Source organism: Rhinatrema bivittatum, chromosome 15, assembly GCF_901001135.1.
Source record: "Rhinatrema bivittatum chromosome 15, aRhiBiv1.1, whole genome shotgun sequence".
NCBI lineage: Eukaryota > Metazoa > Chordata > Amphibia > Gymnophiona > Rhinatrematidae > Rhinatrema > Rhinatrema bivittatum.
The window spans coordinates 33,103,242-33,115,705 of record NC_042629.1 but is presented as its reverse complement, the minus strand read 5'-3'; the positions used below and the strand labels follow the sequence as shown (position 1 = coordinate 33,115,705).

At 43.1% G+C, this 12,464-nt stretch overlaps 1 protein-coding gene across 5 annotated transcripts in view; it reads left to right on the top strand.

Moving 5' to 3' along the window:
• Positions 1–12,464, top strand: part of LOC115076462 (beta-1,3-galactosyltransferase 5-like) — a 115,610-nt gene that overhangs the window by 62,391 nt on the left and 40,755 nt on the right. The gene's annotated exons all lie outside the window — the stretch shown is intronic.

Here is a 12,464-nt window from a genome sequence, read left to right as displayed (position 1 = left end):
AACAGAGTTCTCCAGAGACAGCAGGCTGAATTAACCGTGACATATGAGTGACGACATTAGATGGTGCTGAATGAACCCATCTCTCCAGCTTGTAAAGTTTTACTATTGAGCATATGTGGGAGTTCCCATGTGTGCAATCTCTTGTAAGCCCCTCAGTCAACTGTAGGGCTTAGCTTTAGCTAGTCAACTCTCTATGGAGGCAGGTGGGTATAAAGCATGGCCAATTCATCCTGCTGTCTACAGAGAGCTGCATTTATGGTAAGCAAGCATGCTTTCTCCATCAACAAGCAGGGTGGAATTTGCCTATCAGACCTCGCACTGAAAGACTGGTCTGATAGGTCAGCATCAGTGCATCCTCCGGAGCCTGGATTTAGCTTTATGGGCCAACCAGGGCTGGGGATGTTGCAGCAGTAGTGTTCACAGTTCTGGCTTGGGGAAGCAGAGAACTACAGCAGCAGTGCTTGCTAGATTTCTCAAGGGTACACTTGTTATAGTTAATGGCTTGTTCTGGGAACCAGGAGACTCTGCTGTAATGACCTGGCTAGATGCCAGGGAAGTTAAAAACAAACAAAACCAAAACCAAACCACTTCAAAGCTTTAATAGCTGCCAAAGGTGCTTTCACCAGATATTGACTGGTTTTTTTTCTATGATATATGTGAATGTTTTGTTTACCAATAAAACATTTTTTTTTATCCTGAAAGTTGTGGAGTCTGGTATGTTAAATGGAAAGAAAACTCAATTTATATGCATGCAAGTGTAATGCACTGACACAACAAAATGCGAAAAACGTTCAAGGGGGTGTATAGCCACTGTGTATTGAAGCTAAATAAAAGATTTGTTTGTTTTACAGGCAGCCACAACACAGTTAAAAACAAATCTTTTGTAAGTTGATGGATGTATATGTATATGCACATATGCATGTGCATATTTAGTTTAAACGGGTGTGTGTATGCACTTGCACTTTTTTTCTTTTAAATCTTTATTTAGAATTTTGCAATAAAGCAGTATGAACAAAGTTATTTCCTCCCCATCCCCCCCCCCCCCCCCGAATCCTAAACCTTCCTGGACAGTAAGTACTCAGTAGCAACAATAATCCTAATACACCCCAAGGAGCAATGAAGTAGGAAAGTCAGATAATCATGCATGGACCACAGTTATACAGACATATAGCTTACCAATCCCCTGTATCCAAAATTGCTCAAATGGACCCTATTAAGATAAGGAAAATAAGACACTTCGGGCTTTAGAGCTCAGTGACATAATAGAAGCCTGCCAAATCTCCAAGAATAAATCAGACTTATTCTAGGAAGAACGCCTGGCGGATAGTTGCTCAGATACCTCCAGCTTGTGCAACTTCAATTTCCATTGTAAGAATGAAGGTTTCTCTACTGCTAGCCATTGCTCCAGAATTGTTTTCTTGGCCAAGAGGAACGCTTTCTGAAGAAATATCTTCTGTGGTTTCGTGGCCATAGTGGGGACCTCAGCCATGCAGTCAAACAGAGAAGGGAGGACACCGGTATAGAAAAGCAAGGAAGTCTTTCCAAATAACATAATCTCACCTTCCAAAAGACCCTTACATCTGCACAGTCCCAAAAACAATGAAACAATGTTGCTTTATCTATGAGGCACTTCAAGCATTTATCCGTTGGCAACAACTTTGCCGTAAACGCCAAGGAGCGAAAGATATACAGGCGTCGAAGGAATTTAAAATGAGTGCAATATTTTCAGAGAGCAGCACAGCATTTTCGAAGCAGGCTTTCAGTACCTTAGGGGAGACTGGAACATCTAATTCCCACTTCCAGCGTAATGCCGAGTCCTGTAAATTGTCATGTATGTTGATATTCTGAATTGCTTTCATCAAAGAGGCATATGACATCCGTTGTCCAGGTTGTTTGAGGAAAAATCGGTCGAACTTTTGAACAAGTACCGGTAGAGATTGTTTATAGAGATCGTGCTGAATGAAATGTCTGACCTGTAAATATGCGTAAAACTTTGTGAGATAAGGCAAACTCAGTTCGTAACTCAGAAAAGGAACAAACAAGTCCACTTTCCACATGCACAATTTGGTGTAGGGTGGTTAAACCTTTAAGGACCCACTGAAAAAAAATTAAATTCTCCAGACCTGGATTGAACCGTGGATGTCCAATGATTGAGAGAAAAGGGGATACTTCCCATTGTGCCTGCATCACAGAGCTGCCTCCAGGCGGTGATGATTGGGTTATTTTGAACATAGTCGGGCAGAACAGGTCCCAGAACATACAACAAGTTACCCAAGTCGCGTGGTTTACGGCATTTGTATTTGTACTTGCTTATTTAACATTTTTTTATCTTTTGTTTTTTTCCTTTTTCCTTAGACTTTTTCTTCGGTCAAGTATTTCTCAGTTATAGTAGTAGCTTCACTTTCACACCAAGTTATTCATTATTTCATACATATTTCATGTGGCCTTTAAGATACAGTTTGTATCTGTCTTATGGTTACATATTTCGTATTCTTTATAGAAAACACTGAATGTATATATAGATCTATATATTCCATTTGTTTAAGGGTCCCAGATACCTCCCCTCTTAATATAATGTTGGTTATGGGCTGGAATTGTACCCAGTATTCATATGGTGCCTAGTTCATTTGTTCACAAATCAGAACCTGCATTTCGGTGCTCAGAAATTGTGTTCCATTTAGGTTTGTGGACCGTCTCCATTGTAGGAGGAACTGGCATTCTTCTGGAGTAACCTTTAATCCCTCCTGGACTGTATACACTTTGATACACACTACAGAGTTGGATTTCAGATTGATTACTGGACATGAGGCAGAAATTCATGATGGAATATTCTGATTGACATAAGTAACTCCAACCTTTTTTTTTTTTTATTTCCCCTGAAGCAGGCATATGTGTTGAACCATGGTCATGCTGGGACTTCCATTATAATGATTGTTCAGAACTGGTCCTGTGTCTATTTGCTTATTTATTTTTATGCTATATTACATTCTTTTTTTGTTTTGACTGCTTACTTTTCTGCCTTGATCCGTGTATACCGTCTGATACTGAGTTTTCTTGGTTTTTGTTTCTTAGTGTATGATTTCTCTAGAATATTTTGAGCATTGGTGCCTTCAGCTTGTTTTTTTCCCCTTCCCCCTCTTAATCTGCACCACTTATTGCATTCCCTACACCCTTTGTGGTGGTCCGTCTCTCCTTTTGGATTTAATTTTGGTGTAAATTGATAGACACCTTTATTTCACATCAGGGCAAAGTGCCCATGGCAACGAACTCCCAAATAATATTTCAGAGATTAGCCATCTCTCCAGTATACAGATTACCATGGGCGGTTTATAATGAACACCCTCTTTTTTTTTTTTTTTTTTTTTTATAACCAAGCTACACCAGTTAATTGCAAGCTCATGGTAAGGAGTTAGCTAGCTATATCAAGGCTTGTGAAAAGGTGCTGCCATTTGAGCAAAGGTAGCCATCTAATTTTACTAGACGACTGTATTTAGCTGCTTAAATTCTGCACACTCCCAGATGTGCAGTTGAATTGGAAAGAGGAAGGATTAATCACCAGCAGTGAAATTTCAGTGCAAGCCAGTCAAGTTCCATGGTCTTCACTTTGCACAGGGGCAATCTAGTTTTACAAAACTCATAGCTGTCTCATTGGCGCTAGCCACAGCTGGTCAGCAATGGACTCTAATGCCAGATCAGTGCCTTACGTGTTTTAAAAGGTTAATATTGGAACCTTATATCATTCTTCTTGGAATATTTTATTTAATGACTTCTATCATGTTCTTTAATGAATATGCAACTAGAGGTTTTCTAGTGATGGTGAGTTTGTATTGTACAGATGATGTTTTGTATTTTTAGCCCGCCTTTCCACATAATGCTTAAGGCAGTGTACAGCATTTTTAGTATTCAGATACAGTAAGTGCCTGCCCTAAAGAGCTTACAATGTGAGTACCTGAGGCAACGAGGTAAAGTGACTTACTCAAAATCACATGGAGTATCTATCTGCGTATAGAAAAACATTTTCTATACGCAGATGATATTCAGATCTTGATCCCCATTAAAGACACCTACTCGAAAGCACTAGATCATTGGGAAAACTACCACCAAGAAATCAAATGCCTCCTCACCAGCCTCAACCTAGTATTAAATTCCACCAAGACCGAATTCCTGCTCATCTCTCCAGAGAACAGTAACATCACCTCTACTCATCCAGGCAACCCACCAACCACTCAAGTGAGAGACCTAGGAGTGATAATTGACAATCGGATGAACTTGAAAGCTTCTATTAACAGAACTATCAAAGACTGTTTCCACAAACTCCAAGAGCTGAAAAGAATAAGACCTCTCTTCCACCCTCAGGATTTCAGAACGATTCTACAGGCAATTGTTTTCTCAAAGATAGATTATTGTAATTCTATTTTACTGGGTCTCCCTTCCTCCTATACCAAACCACTTCAGATGGTACAAAATACGGCAGCACGAATATTGACAAACACCAGGAGGAGAGACCACATCTCTCCAATCCTAAAAAGTCTACATTGGCTGCCAATTCACTTCAGAATCATCTACAAGTCAATTTCCTTTATTTACAAAATCATCCATCAACATGCAACAATTGACCTGCAAATACCTCTCCACTTAGACAACTCCTTAAGACCTACCAGAGACGCATACAGAGGATCTCTCCAGGTACCTCCAACCAAAGCCACTAGACATATTACCTTAAGAGACAGGGCCCTCTCTACAGCTGATCCACCATTATGAAACTTCAACCCCCCCCCCCCCCCCCCCCCCCCCCAATCTCAGACAGGAGCCCTGCCTCCCAACCTTCAGGAAGAGACTTAAGACTTGGCTGTTTAAACAAGCATTCCCGGACTCCAACTAATGTCTCACAACATCAACATTTATAACACAGCCAGCTCAATTTCAGCTCTTTGTAAATATTTTTAGCTGTTGTTAACCTTTTTCTTTTATTTCCCTCCTCTCCAAGTTTAATCATCCTTGTTATTTGTAACTGCTTTCTTCCGCACTATAGTTCTTGTCTGAAGTTTATTATGCACCCCTGCTTAACTGTAAACCAGCATGATGTGATTATATCATGAATGCTGGTATATAAAAACCTTAAATAAATAAAATAAATAAATAGTTGGGTTTTGAAGAATAGTTTCTCTGTTTAACCAGTAGGCCACTCCCCCGAGTAGGGGTTTTGATTGGCTTGCATGGTATTTAGATGCAGAAACCATTCCTTTGGGTCAGCTGTGCAGCTCAGCAACGAGTGCTGCCGTGCAGAAGACCCGGGCTCAATTCCCTATTCAAGCGTCTGCTCCCTGGGTTAGAGGGATCCTGCAGAGGCAGTGCTCAGCTCACCGTTCCCGTGGGGGGTGGCAGGAGGGTTCCGATAGGTGCTTGGCCTGAGGGCTGTGGCTGTAATGACTGGACTAAGTTTGGTTGTTGGCAGGGGAATATAATATAGCAGGGAAAAACTTCAGCTGTTTGATAATAAAGGCTTGTGCTGTTGTAGTGCAACAGAGGCTGATTCCGACTGCGCTAGAAGCCTCAAAAGCAGCAGGGGAAAATAAAAACTCAGGGGAACAAAACCAAAAAGCACCAACATTTATTTATTTGACACAGGGATGGCACTCAGTGATCAAGGAAAAGCATTGCCACTATGAGAGAGGGAGATTTGTTAATTTGTGTTTACTGGGGCCACCACATCAGCCGGCGATTTAGTCAATGGGACTGGCAAGTTTCTGCCTTGAACACGGGCTGCAGTTATTGCTGCTTCAGTCTCCCCAGTGGAGCTCGAGCACAAGGTGGTGTCTGGCTGTTGGGAAGGTCGGGGAATAGCTCTGCGGCCTAATTCCTGGGAGTCGGAAATGCCTATTAAATCTAACATATTAATTTCAAAGACTATAAACAGTTACCGTGCTGCCGGGAAACAATTCCTTGGCTGTGTCATTCTTGTCCGGCACGACTGCCTGTGCCCTGCGTTGGGCAGTGGTTTATTTTTGTTGATATGGGCTCAAATATCTGTCAGCATGAGAGCAGGAAGAAATAGTAATTCAGACGCACGTGGCTTTTTTCATTCAAACAGAATGCTTTTCAGTTCTAGAGCATTTTTACCGCAGTCACAAAAAGGGAGCGAAATACTTTCATGCATCTATCCCACAGCATGTCAAACATACTTGTGAAGTCACTAAGGAGTTGGGACACCCATTTATTTTTCTTCTTCTCAATTGTAGGGCCAGATTTAAGTTTCAAGCATGAGTAGGGGGGGGGGGGGGGGGGAGGCAAAAACTCTGCAAGACAGTTTGTTCATCTTTGAAATGGCACATTGTTTGCCCAAGGATTAAATCTGCTGCAACTCCCTTTCTCTTTTTATCCAGTAGTTTCTTCCTGCTTCCCTGGCTCAGGCAGAACCAGGAATGATGGGATCCTGGCGTCATGAGTCTTATTTTGCAACCACCTGGAAGATCTCATCCTGCATTCTATATCCTCCCCCACCATACATACATACATACATACATATATCTATATATATGTGTGTGTGTGTGTGTGTGTAGGGATCAGGTTATTCCCCTACTAGTCAGGAATATACCATTAGTGAGGGGAGAGACATAACAGTAACCTAGTGGCTTTGAAGCTCCCCCATGTGGAAGCTGTTAATAGATGTCTTCCTTTGATTCATAATGTCAGGTCACCATTTTTCTGTGTGGATGGGTTCCCTTTTTGCTTTTGCAGACCCAGCATGTCTTAGCTGTCTCCTGATTTGTTTTTTTTTTCCTATTAAATGAGTTGTGGCTCCATGGAGATCTTCTGTTTGGATGGGAATTTCTTTCCACCTCCCAGTCTATTCCTTAACCTTAAATTAATTTATTTACGTTTGGAGTTCCCAGTCATTTGGGACTCAGTTAAACTAATTTAAGTTGCTCGTCAATCAAATGGGAAAGTTTCCCTTCATGTAAGAGGAAGCTGAGATAAGCAAGATCCAAGGAGAGGAAGACTTCCAGCTATCATGTTGAGAGAGGAGAAGGGATGTACATGGGCCATGGATGGGAGTCTATCTACTGAAGATTTTGGAGAAGATGAGTAAGAGGTATCACCCTGATACTGCCAAAGCAGAGAGCGAGAGAGAGGAGAAAGCTGATAAAAGACTATATAACTTAAGTTCCATCTCTGACGTGTCATCAGCATTGGGAAGGAAGTCATCTACTTGCCCTGTGTCCAATGGGAGGGATGAAATCAATAACTTAAAGAACTGAATCAACTGGCTTTAACATCTTAAGCTTAAAAAAAAGACTGTAAGAAGTCAGAAAGTTACTTAAAAAGCACTTGAATCATCTGGAATTTGAAGTACAGCACCTAATCGGTAAAAGAGAAATGTTAGAAACCACCAGACAACTCTCAAGTGTTTCATTGATTAGTGACTATTTTTATTATCAATGCTGTTATCATTAGTGTTGTATGCAAAAGACTTTAATGTGGGAAAACCTAAAAGCAATGTGAAGGGTCTTGAAAGGACATTTTTCTCCCGTTCGGGAAATACATCTTTTGTTAAAGGTGTGCCATCTGAAATAGAAATTTGAGCTATGGCCTCTGGAACCACTATCTGGCTACAAGCAGCCTGGAGGTTACATATATATATATAAAGCCTGGTTGTTGCAGTGTTGGTTCTGGGCCGGGGGCCATGCACCAGGGCTCCTTCTGAAACCCTGCAGTCATGGACTCTGAATCCAGGGACCAGGTGTCTCCCCTCTCAGGGACTGTGAATGCTTCCTCCTTGTATTCCCCACTCCGGCTGACCTGGAGGGCAAAGACCCAACTCTGGGATGGAACCAGGGACCTGCTGTGCACTACCGTTGAGCCTCCGGACTGGAGCACTGCAGCTTCTTCATTGGGGGGAAAACCCAACAGGATGAGAGAGAGATGATACCTTTTTGACAAGACTAATGAATGTTTAAAATGGCTGACTTTCCAGACTATTAAGGTCTGTTCCCCAGGCTAGTGGCCATATTACTCATCTTAGGTATGCAGAAATAAAGGTGCACTTGATGAAGAGAGCACAGGGCTCAAAAGCTAGTCCAAGAAAAAAGGTATCATGCACAGCTTCTATGCGGACTTTTACTTCAGGCAGTGTTGGAAAGGGACCTTAAAGTGGTGGCTTTTGCTGGTTTTTTTCATGCAGTTATAATTGCATCTGACTCCAGTGCTGTAGGTTTAATAGTGCTGCTGCTTCAGGGTCTGGGACAGCATGGCCCAGTGGTTCTGCTCACTTCTGTTAAAAATATTTCAGTCTATGATATGGAATGGGCAGCAATCAGACCCTAAGTCGGTTAAACCTGCGAGCAGTAGCAGCAATCATCAAAACTTCAGCTCAAGCTACTATTCATAATTTAAATTACCCAACAGAATACAAGAAAACATCTTTAAATGCAAACCTTTCAATCATGCATCTTGTGTTTAGATCGTTCAGAGCTGGCCATACTGACTCCTGAGCTTCTTAAAGGATTGCCACAGATCCTGCCACAATCCCCATTCTCTTCCTCGATACATTTCTGAACATGGCTAGGGCTTTGAGATTGTGCAATTGAGTTAAAAGTACATTACCACTATCTCAGCCTTTCAGCCCAACATAGGAGACCTATTTCCTTAAATTTCTTAAGAGAGTATCCCCTGGTGCATGTGCAGAATATCCTAGTTTCCCATTCTGCAGAAAAAGACATGCCTTCCTCTTCTTGTGACTAGCTAGGAGATGAGGTCCCCTCCTACAGGCGTTCCCCCACAAACGGGCCGATGCAGTATCGGCAGGTGTTAAAGGGGTGCTCATGATTGGGCGCCCGCTCCCTTAATGCTCACCGATCCGGTGGAGCGCCCTGTTAACCCGCATTTGTACGCCCGTTTTTGACGCGCTAGCTTTACCCCTTATTCAGTAAGGGGTAATAGTGCATCGAAAACATGCGTCCAACCCCCCCCCCCCCCGAAACTAATAGTGCCCACAACATGCAAATGCACATTTTACTTTCAGAAATTAATGCCTGGCCAAAAGGCTGGCGTTAATTTCTGCCGGTGCTGGGGAAGTGCACAGAAAAGCAGTTTTTACTGCTTTTCTGTGCACCCTCCGACTTAATATCATGGCGATATTAAGTTGGAGGCCCCAAAAGTAAAAAAAAAATAAATAAATAAAAATAAAAATTAAAAAAAAAAAAATTTTAAATCCGCCCACGGGTTGGAAGACAGATGCTCAATTTTGCCGGCGTCCATTTTCCGAACCTGTGGCTGTCAGCGGGTTTGAGAACCGAAGCTGGCAAAATTGAGCGTCGGCTGTCAAACCCGCTGACAACCGCCGCTCCTGTCAAAAAGGAGGCGCTGGGGATGCGCTAGTGTCCCTAGCGCCTCCTTTTACCGCGGGCCCTAATTTGCATAGGCCACCCTCCTGAATCGCACGCCCAGGAGAGTGGGCGCTCGCCAGCTCTCCCGCGCATTTTTCTGAATCGGCCTGCAGCTCTGCGGAGCGCCCTAATGGACTGCCGTGGTAAAAAGGAAGCGCTAGGGGAAACTGTGTGCCCCTAGCAGCTCCTCGGCAGCGGGTGCCCGGGAGAGGTGGCTGTCAGCCACTTAGGAAAGTGGACACTCAATTTTAGAGTGTCTGTTTTGCTAATCTGACTGCCAGCACACTTTTTTTTTTTAAATATTTTTTTGGGAAAGTTCTAATTTTTTCATTCCTCCAACTTAATATCGCCACGATATTAAGTCAGAGAAAGTACAGCAAAGCAGTATTTGCTGCTTTTCTGTACACTTTTTGGGCTCCTCCAAAATTTTGGTGAGTAAAAATGTGCGCCTCTGGCACGCATTATTTTATTATTTTTTTTGCATGGAGGGGGAGATCGATAATAGCCTCATCAACACGCATTTGTATATGATGAGCGCTATTACCTACTTGCGCGATTGGATGCGTGCTGTGTTTTGCCTCAGGGGTTAGGGACGCGCATCCAAAGCGTGCATGCAATCGTGGGTTAAACCATGTGCGTATAGCATCGGCCTGTGTCACTGCTATTCGGGTCGAAGCCTCAGAATGCCTGTTGTGCTCCTTGGACCCACCGACCACAGCAAGGACAGGAACAATCCCGAGAATTCCATTTGCGCGCCCCTTGAAACCTCCGTGCCTTGCACAGGATGGGGTGTGGAGCAGTGCTTGTAGCGCCTCTCTGATGCTTTATCAAAGGAGACGTATTTGGGCAGGGCTGAGTTTAGGCATAGAAACATGCCTCAGGCACCCAGAAACAGGAGCTCCCTGTGCTGCTCTCTGATCTCCTGTCGGTGGGCGCCAGAATCTGATAATCTGGCTCTGGCGGTGTGTATATTTGTTGCTGGCTGTGTTTTGAGTTGGCAAAGTGAAGCATGGGCAAATGCATTCATCCTCCGGGGCTTGTAGGTGCAGTTTTACAGTGGCCTGTCCTGTGCGATACCTTCGTTTTTCAGGCTCTGTGCCTGCAGTTAGCTGAACCCGCTCACCAGTGTGCATGTTGTTACCTGATTCCAGGCAGGTATTAAAGCACATGCCTTGGGCGAGCACTCGGTGTGTAGGGTGTACGCACCCTGGGCTTTACCTTGCTCTTTTGCATATGATGATCCTTCCTTTACTTCGTGCTCTTTGTAATTTTAGCACATTCAAACTCATGTCTTTTTTGAGCCCCTTTAATACTTACGTGAAGGGCTTGTTGCAAAACAAGAGTGTTTTTAGCATGCACCCTCGCTTTAAAGGTGAATGTTAAAAGCGCAGCGCGTGCTAAAACCAGGAGATGTGCGCAGCAGTCGGACTGATACGCACTGAGCGGATTTTAAAAGCTGCCCATGTACACGCATGCTACACGCATAAATAAAAAGTTCAGAAAAAGGGGCGGGGCATGGGCATTCCTGCATTTTAACTGGCGTGCACCCGGGTCCCTTGCTGTGTAAGGTTACTTCTGCTATGGATGGCATGTAAGTCACATATAGCAAAAAAAAACAAAACCCCGCTGATCTGTCTAGATTTGAAGGGTCAGATCTAACAGGGAGAAAGGAAGGCTGTTAAACTAGGGGGCTTTGGAAGTCCTGTCCCTTAACTGGGAAAACTGGCAAGGGTGTTGGTGTGGGTGTCTCTTTAAAATCCCCCCCACTTGTGCATTCAAAATTTTAAGTGGCCGCGCACCTATGTGCACACAGCAAGGCAATTTAATAAAAAGCGTGCAAGTTATAAAAAAGCTATGTCCCTGGGTGTGGGCCGACAAACACATGCCCATGGGCACCTGCATGCCACTTTGAGAGTTACCATCTTATGGCCTGATTTTAAAAAGCATTTACTTGAGTAAAAACTGGGTTTTCCTGGAGTAAATGAACTTTACTTGATTAAGCAGGCTTTTGAAAAGTGCTCCGATAATGTTACACTTACACTCATAACTCCTTTGAAAATACACCTCTGTGTCTGCACATTAATGCATCGTGAAGGAAATGTGCCAAGAACTATTTTAAAATAGAAAGGGTTATTGGGCTAGGCATGTGTGGGACTGCTGTAATTAGAAAGTGACATTTCTGTGCAAACTAGAAACAATGTAGAACAGGTTTGTGATCTATCAGATTGCCCATGATTCAGGCTCTTTTAGATGTTGTTTTGGATCAGGAGCCGCCAAACCGCCTGACTCAAAGAGAGTTCAGGTTACTTTTAAAAGTTATGCATGTCTCTAGTTACAGCCCCACCTAATGCAAAAACAATAAGAAAAAACCCCCAACATCTTTAACTTAGGCACTCTTTGAAGGGCTTTTTAAATTGCTTAGTCCTTCTTTGCGAATACATTGTTGTCCTGTGGCCAACGCCTTAACAGCAAGATATTAGCTTTCATCAGCGTTGATCAGACCTGGATTAGCCTACCCAGCAATAATGCACATGGTGTGCTTTTACTGAACATTATTTATTTAATGAAGTAAATCAGTGCATTGATTATGTATGACTAGAAACATTTTAGAATAACTTGTTGTACTGAAAAGTATCGAGAATGAGCAGCAATATTATTCTTATGTTTAGGAAACTTTTGAGCTGAACTTAGGCAGCTGACAGGGTCATTCATCAAAATGCGTTATGGCATTAACGCATGTGAGCGAATGCAAATTTTGGGAAGGGGCGGGATTAGGGAGGAGTTTGGGTGGGATTTATGAAAATGAGGGGCAATATCACATGGTTTTAACACTGGAAATAACTACACTTTTTTCTTCCCTGGCGTTAAGCTGTGCGATATGACCGAAATGGCCGTAATGCAATTCATGATCAATTTTTCAGCCATTTCTGGGCTGGGGAGGGGGAGAGAGAGAGAGAGAGAGCACCTCTGGAGAGGCACTCACAGTGTGCAACTATTTATATGCCTATAGGAGGGGCATCTAATAGCTCAAGGTGTGGTGGTGGTGGTTTAGGGGACAGTTTTCCATGCAGAGTGAGA